The following is an 8,420-nucleotide window of genomic DNA, read 5'->3' as shown; positions in this document are numbered from 1 at the left end:
TCGAGAGCGACGCTGGACTCAGGAGGACAGTTACAGTTGGCGTGCGTGGCTGTATTGTGCGTATCCCATGACGCAGTAGGAGGGTTAGAGTTGGCGGGCGGGGCTCTATCTTGCTTGCGCTCACTGTCTTGTGTGCCCTTAGTGAATTATATATATAGATTCCTGCCATAGTCTTAAGTTCTTAATTCTGTTTTGTCATTTTTCCTATTAATTCATCATCTTCTGCAGAGTTTGCTCCCTTTATTATAGGAGTAATGAAAAGGCCTTACAGTAGAAGTTTTAAAACTGGATTTTTTTTTTTTATTGGAATTAGTTTTACTGGAATATACTAAGCATTTATGAGTGTAATATGAAAGTAGTGTAGTGTGGTCTTTGTCCTGTCTTGGATTTTAAGGTTTTCATCATTGTTCTTGTGATTTTCATTTGGCTTTTCCAGATGTTCCGGTTGTTTAAGCTGTTATTTTCTGATGGGCGCTCTAGTGGATCTGACACTGAAGTAGCTGCAGCCTTTTTTATGTTATTTTCCCAGGTGTCTACTCTGCTCATTGTCAAATGACATTATTAGGGTATAATTAAAGGAGTAAATGCCACAGAAAATGCTAAATTAATAATAAAATTATAAAAACATTTAAGAACTATGAATATTTCTACATTTCTTTAAATGTAAACTACACACTAGTGCTTTTTTCTCAATGTAGAATAAAAGAAGGTAATTAAACAATGAGATCTGTTCTAGTTAATAATGACTGACTGACTGACTGAGAAACTGGGTACCTACAGCCACAGGGGTCTCATGACCAGCATTGGAGCCACTTTTCTAAGGCAGTGGTTCTCAACGTTGAGTCCTGGAAGCCCCCTGACTTTGGGTTTTTGTTCCAACCACTTTCTCGGTCAATGTTACCTTTTGTTTATGTAGATGGCCTGTTTTTCCTTTTATGTTGCATTTAGAAAAGAGCAGTAGTGTCAGATTTACACTTACATGAAATATTTGTACTTTTTCTGTATTTTAAATGCTTACTTTCTATTGTTGTTTTTAATTCACTTTTTTATGTGGAGGTGACTTTCTTAATTGTGTCTGAATACAAATAATTAACGTTGAACTTGGCAGCCATCTGAGCAAATGACTCTGGCAGTACTACCCACTTGTGTGCTTATTAGTAAATAATTGTCTAAATAACTAGTATAATAAAAATGCAAAAAAGAAAAATTTGATTTCTTACCCATCTAATATATATAAATTCTTGCTTCATTCATGTTTGTAATTTCTGGATGGATACAAAAAAATAGTGCAACTGGGAAAATGGTTTGCCGAATTAAGGTAAGAGTCCATTCGAGGGAAGAAATGGGGGGAGATAAAAATCTACAGGGGCTGGAGGACTGACCATTGAGAAGCCCCTGCTGTAAAGGGAGTGCTGCCCTCTTTTGGTCGAAAGGGCTCATTATTTGATAGACCAGCTACATACCTCCTTTTTAAGTTCCTTCCTTTCTTTTCTTGTCTCTTCACAAGTACTCTTGAGCCCTCCCTTTATATGAGACATGTATGGTCATTTTAAATCCAGTTAAACGAGGATGACTGCGGCAGACTTTTATTACTGCAGTGTGCCTGCACATGTAATCGATATTTTTCTCCATTTGTGATTTTTGCAATGAGCATGACACACATAGTAATGATTATATTGTGTTCCATAAATAATGTATAATGATTGCCTGCTATGTGCTTAAAATATTGATGAGAGGTTTTTGATTTTAATCATCTTTCTGGCTACAGCATATTGGCAGGAAGAATAAAAAGAAAAAACATGTTGGCATAAGATCACCCTTACACATGTACTTTATGGCTTTACTTGTAAGCAATGCTGACATTTTGGTTATATTTTACAATTAGACCTTTTGGATTTTTGTTGTTCTTTGTAAACAGGGTGGAGGGCCTTTGCGTAAGGCTATTTACAAATTACTTTACTAAATAAAGAAGCATTTCTCAAAAGAACTCTATCTTCTATGTAAGTTGGGACATATTTGTACCCTCATTATAAAAGACACCCACACATGCTGTGACAGATAGGGGGCGCTGTCGTCCCCTTGAACCCTCGATAAAAGTCCAATAATTATTTTTGTTAAGACAATACAGTGCACAAAGCACCGTCCACTCCACAATACTCATAAACAATCACAAATAATCACTACAATAATCAGTCCTCCTCTCCCAAACGCGTTGTTCCCTTTCTCTCAACTCAGCTTGTCCGTCTGGGATCTTCCACAGTCTTTTATATTCCAGGACCCGGAAGTGCTTCTAATCCCTCAGGTCATGTGATTACCCAGTACTTCCGGGTCAGGTGAAAACTCCTTTTCTTCGTCGGCCCAGAACCACTTTATTTTTTCCGTCCTTGTGACATGGAAGTACTTCTGGGCTATATGGAAAATAAACATCTCTGAGCCCCCCTGCAGCGTCCCCGACATTATCCAGCAGGGCTGTGCACTAAAACTACATAGTCCATGATGCCCTGCTGGAATTTGGGGCATCCCCATGTCGCAGGGAGGGCTCCCTCTGGTGGCCTGGGGGTATTGGCGGGATGGATGGCCAGCCATAGTCCACAATGCATACTTGCAACACCCAAATACAGAAGTGTGCCAACACATAAACAGACACAGGTTACGTTTTTATACATTTTGCTCCACACTTGTGTTTATGGGAATAAATTCACTTGGAAAGAGATGGGACACATTACCTCCCCTTGGAATGCTTCCATTATCTTGACGAGAGCTGTAACTTTCATTACCCTGTAGCTACTCTATCCAGTGAATGTGATATTCAGACACTTACCCAATGGTGATCTGCAGCACAGAGACTATTTTAGCTATGATTATGTCCATTGCTGACAGGGGGACTGCAAACTGTGTCCGGCCATAGTGTGCTGCCCAGTGCCAGACCTGGGCCAGCGGTTAAAGGCTCTTCTTCTCAATATGTATACAGCACATACACCATCAGTTCAAAATCCATGACTTTCAGTGGAGACATTCAGGTAGAGGAAAGAACAGCCGTTTGGTCGATTTGTCAGAACTCTGGCCAAGAAATAAAGCAGCAATGGAGGGTCAATTCTCCTGTGGTGCTGCCCAACCAAGTGAAGTCCCAAAGTGGGCCACTTTTGATTAGAAGAACCATACTTGGTTGGGTCTATACTCTCGGATCTTGGCACTCTGTGTTCTGTTTTTTTTTTTTCGTTGGCTTGACGACATTCTAATAATGACATGGAGTGTTATGTTAGCAGTGCATTCTGTGGTATTTTTATGCTTTTGTTTTAAGTTACATTTTTATTCAAACTCTAACGAAGAATAGCATTGTGAGTTATAACCAAAATACTTTTTAAATGACATGGTTGAAATTTGTTTTTTGCTTTTTTTGGTGACAATTTTATGTTTGATTAAAAGTTATGAAAGCCACAAAGAAAGAATGTTATGTTTTTTGGTGTTTGTTTATGTTCATATTAATTAAAAACTATTTTTCTAGAATGAACCAATGTGCCAGTCAGCTTCAACCACAATGAATTCAATAACACGTTTTTTTTTTTCCTTTTTCCTCCAGACATGGAGAAGAAGGAGGAGTGAAGAAAAATTAGGGTGCACATATAGAAAGTAGTGCTACCACAACACAGACAATGAGAGAGCGGCTAAACTTTGCCTGTGTACAAAATTAAACCCAGACAGGCCATGCTGAAAAATAATCATAAGCACTGTTCCTAAGGGGAGGAGCCTGTTGTTCAAGCAATTTAAAAATATATTTATAATTTTGAGTTGGAATATGGCCATCACAGTATTGTCACGTCACACTTTATTATGTTCCATGCTCCAAAATATATAAATATGCTAACCTCCCGTGGACCTCCAGGGAGTGGCGTGTAGCAGCACCCTTTGTGATGCTATTACTATGCCTGCTGTCACGATAACAGAAGTCTTGCAAACTACCAAAATGTCCTTGTAACTCCAATGCCTGGTGGGTCACCCATTAAATCCATAAGGAGGGCTGCAGAGTAAGAAATCATGAATTCACATCCTTCAGGAGGGAAGGCTTGTAGTGACACCATAAATGAATCACCATATGAATTCTTATTTTAGCTTTTCTGTCATGGACAGTAGATAACATCAATTTGTAGAGCTTCAAACTGAGATATGGAATAGTGCAGCATGGACTAAGTAATGTAAGGACGCCTGTCCATTTAATAAACCCACCTAAACAAATTTTATGGGCTACCCGGGCAGCACAAGAACTGCATGGGTTGTCCTAGCATGGGGAGGTTTCACGAACAAGAGGAGAGCATTCAGTCCACTGAGTTTGTTGGCTTAGATTGAAGTTAGATTATCTCATTTTTCTTTGTCATTCGAGTGACTAGGTAGATGTTTGTGTTTTTGTTTTTTTTCCCCCCAACATCCCAGGACGTCTTCATTTCTGTCTTAAATATTCATCCCCTCAATCTCCACCTGTATCCTCAAGTACTTGAGTCACTGTTTCAAGTATAAGAATTCTCTTGCAGCATCCCAGGGTGCACCGGGTTAACCAAATGTGCATCTTTGTGATATAGAAGGAAAGTCCATGCAGTCATGATGAGAATATAAAAACTCCATACTGACCACAGAATCCCATCTCATTTAAGAGCAATGGAAGAGTTCAGAGTTTATGATACAGCTTTATTTCACTGATGACTGATTTAACTTTTCTCTAATTTCTCAGTGACATGTAATCCTGCCTACTATGCCAAGTCAACTGTTTGTTTTCTTTGGCCATATTAGTGTAAACATTGTTTTGGCAAACTGTCAGAAAAACAAACAGTTAATGAAATTCCTGGGAGAAGCGAAAAACTGTGAGGCCTACCTATATTAGACACCCCACACTTCAGAAGAAGAATGATACTTCTCAGTATTGAGAGTCAGCCATCTGTAGCACAGCGGGCACCACCAGTAGTATAGCACAGATCAAGACAACATAAATACAGTGGTGTGAAAAACTATTTGCCCCCTTCCTGATTTCTTATTCTTTTGCATGTTTGTCACACAAAATGTTTCTGATCATCAAACACATTTAACCATTAGTCAAATATAACACAAGTAAACACAAAATGCAGTTTTTAAATGATGGTTTTTATTATTTAGGGAGAAAAAAAATCCAAACCTACCTGGCCCTGTGTGAAAAAGTAATTGCCCCCTTGTTACAAAATAACCTAACTGGGGTGTATCACACCTGAGTTCAATTTCCGTATCCACCCCCAGGCCTGATTACTGCCACACCTGTTTCAATCAAGAAATCACTTAAATAGGAGCTGCCTGACACAGAGAAGTAGACCAAAAGCACCTCAAAAGCTAGACATCATGCCAAGATCCAAAGAAATTCAGGAACAAATGAGAACAGAAGTAATTGAGATCTATCAGCCTGGTAAAGGTTATAAAGCCATTTCTAAAGCTTTGGGACTCCAGCGAACCACAGTGAGAGCCATTATCCACAAATGGCAAAAACATGGAACAGTGGTGAACCTTCCCAGGAGTAGCCGACCGACCAAAATTACCCCAAGAGCGCAGAGACGACTCATCCGAGAGGTCACAAAAGACCCCAGGACAACATCTAAAGAACTGCAGGCCTCACTTGCCTCAATTAAGGTCAGTGTTCACGACTCCACCATAAGAAAGAGACTGGGCAAAACGGCCTGCATGGCAGATTTCCAAGACGCAAACCACTGTTAAGCAAAAAGAACATTAGGGCTCGTCTCAAGTTTGCTAAGAAACATCTCAATGATTGCCAAGACTTTTGGGAAAATACCTTGTGGACTGATGAGACAAATGTTGAACTTTTTGGAAGGCAAATGTCCGTTACATCTGGCGTAAAAGGAACACAGCATTTCAGAAAAAGAATCATACCAACAGTAAAATATGGTGGTGGTAGTGTGATGGTCTGGGGTTGTTTTGCTGCTTCAGGACCTGGAAGGCTTGCTGTGATAGATGGAACCATGAATTCTACTGTCTACCAAAAATCCTGAAGGAGAATGTCCGGCCATCTGTTCGTCAACTCAAGCTGAAGCGATCTTGGGTGCTGCAACAGGACAATGACCCAAAACACACCAGCAAATCCACCTCTGAATGGCTGAAGAAAAACAAAATAAAGACTTTGGAGTGGCCTAGTCAAAGTCCTGACCTAAATCCAATTGAGATGCTATGGCATGACCTTAAAAAGGCGGTTCATGCTAGAAAACCCTCAAATAAAGCTGAATTACAACAATTCTGCAAAGATGAGTGGGCCAAAATTCCTCCAGAGCGCTGTAAAAGACTCCTTGCAAGTTATTGCAAACGCTTGATTGCAGTTATTGCTGCTAAGGGTGGCCCAACCAGTTATTAGGTTCAGGGGGCAATTACTTTTTCACACAGGGCCATGTAGGTTTGGATTTTTTTTTCTCCCTAAATAATAAAAACCATCATTTAAAAACTGCATTTTGTGTTTACTTGTGTTATATTTGACTAATAGTTAAATGTATTTGATGATCAGAAACATTTTGTGTGACAAACATGCAAAAGAATAAGAAATCAGGAAGGGGGCAAATAGTTTTTCACACCACTGTAGTATAGCCAAAGCCAGAGACAGCTCTACTAATCTTCAAAAACACCACGACAAGTGCCAAATTCTCAAACCCACTCACGTCATCTTCAAGGTCAGGTATTCTTTGAACTGAAAAAAATTGACTTCCTATTCGCCTCGATCAGCTGAACTCGCCTGCACAAGGCTTTTAGGCATCAAACATGCTAAAATACAAGGGACATTCAAGAAGTTTCCACAGTTTTTAATATTTTCATTGGAAACGGTGAAGGCGAGAAGAGTAGTAATTGGGCATTAAAAAGTTGGTACGACGCTGGGAAAATTGCATCGCAAATGAAGGTGACTATGTAGAAAAGCGATGTAACTTGTTTTTGAAATTCTTAGTAAATAGAGTTTTAATAAAGTGCAGAAACTTTTTCAACATCCCTCGTATCACAGCCAGAGGAGAGATATCCAAAAATAATGTTATTGTTCAGAACTATGAAAATCTCCAGTGGGCAGAGACTGGCACAGCCCAACCAACTTAGACCCTGGAGGCACTGCAGTTATGTGCAAAGAAATCATTTTCTTTGATTCAGATCCCTGGAATGAAGCATACCTGGGTAACATTTCTGTTCTGTCCTACAGCACAGAGTACCGTCAAGATTCTGCTCAGACTTTACTTTGTGTAGCCGCTAATGACAGTGACACAGTGACTTTCATGCTCTGTGGGAAGTCCAACAGATGACACATTAGGCCATTACATGCTTCAGTTTCTCTCCACTTTAGTCTGGGCTTCTGGATAAATCTGAAGGCCAAACGCAGTAGCAGATCCCCAGGAGGCCACTAAGGTTTAGTACACCAAAGCCTTAATGTTCCTAAGTGAACCAGGACAGGTTCCAAGCCCCTCGCATTCCCCAGTTACAGTAATTCACTTCAACAAATTGATGTTTGGAAAGGCAGCAGTGAGGCTTTCCAGATTTCTCACTCACCCACTTGTGCTGCTGTGCTCTGAGGCTTGAGATCGCTTATGTCTGCCGTGCCAGCCCAGGAAGAGAAGGCTTATGGGATGTCTCATTGAGTTTGAACATGTTACTTGAGGATTATTGGTCAAGTGTAAGAATGCTGGGCATCATTATTTTGTATTTTTTCCAAATTCCTTTGTACTAGGATGTTGTACTGTGTCAGCCGTTATGAATGTAGTGAGATGTCAAGCAAAATGACACCTTTTCTTGGCTAACTCAAAAGATTACAATATGCAAGCCTGTTTGAGGGAACTCGGGCCCCATCTTCAGGCAAGATTGTGCCTCGAAAGCTTGCATATTGTAATCTTTTTAGTTAGCCAGTAAAAGGTGTCATTTTGCTTGACGTCTCACCAAATTCCATTGTAAAAATCATAACTACTTGTCCCAGATTTACTGCTATTTTAAGAAGCAACATCCTGGTCATCAGTCTGATGATTCAACTTTTAATGGTCTATACATACATAAAAAGAAAAGACCCAATAAGAATGGAATCTTGTGTCTGTTTTCATATGAAAGGATTCAGAAATGCAGTCTTTTGTGGGCGACATTAGAATTTCAAGGCCAAAATAGTAATGGTTACTGGCGACTGCTCCCTGCAATTTGGGACGCCCTGCTGTGTGAGGCTCTAAATCACTTTGTCATTTCAAAAAGCCCAGAGGGCCTGCACCTGTGACTGCGAACGAGAGGACATCTGTAGCCTTATTTACAAAACATCCTTCAGACAGCTCCATCACAGCCAGCCCAGGCCAAGCAGCAGACTAGTATCTGCATATGGAGGAAAAGCTCTACTGTAATGTCGGCGGCCTACAGGTGGCACCTTCTGCCAGGCAGTAAAAGGAAATCAA

The sequence above is a fragment of the Polypterus senegalus genome, chromosome 1 (genome assembly GCF_016835505.1).
Source record: "Polypterus senegalus isolate Bchr_013 chromosome 1, ASM1683550v1, whole genome shotgun sequence".
NCBI classification, from domain to species: Eukaryota; Metazoa; Chordata; class Cladistia; order Polypteriformes; family Polypteridae; genus Polypterus; species Polypterus senegalus.
This window is presented reverse-complemented; position numbering follows the sequence as displayed.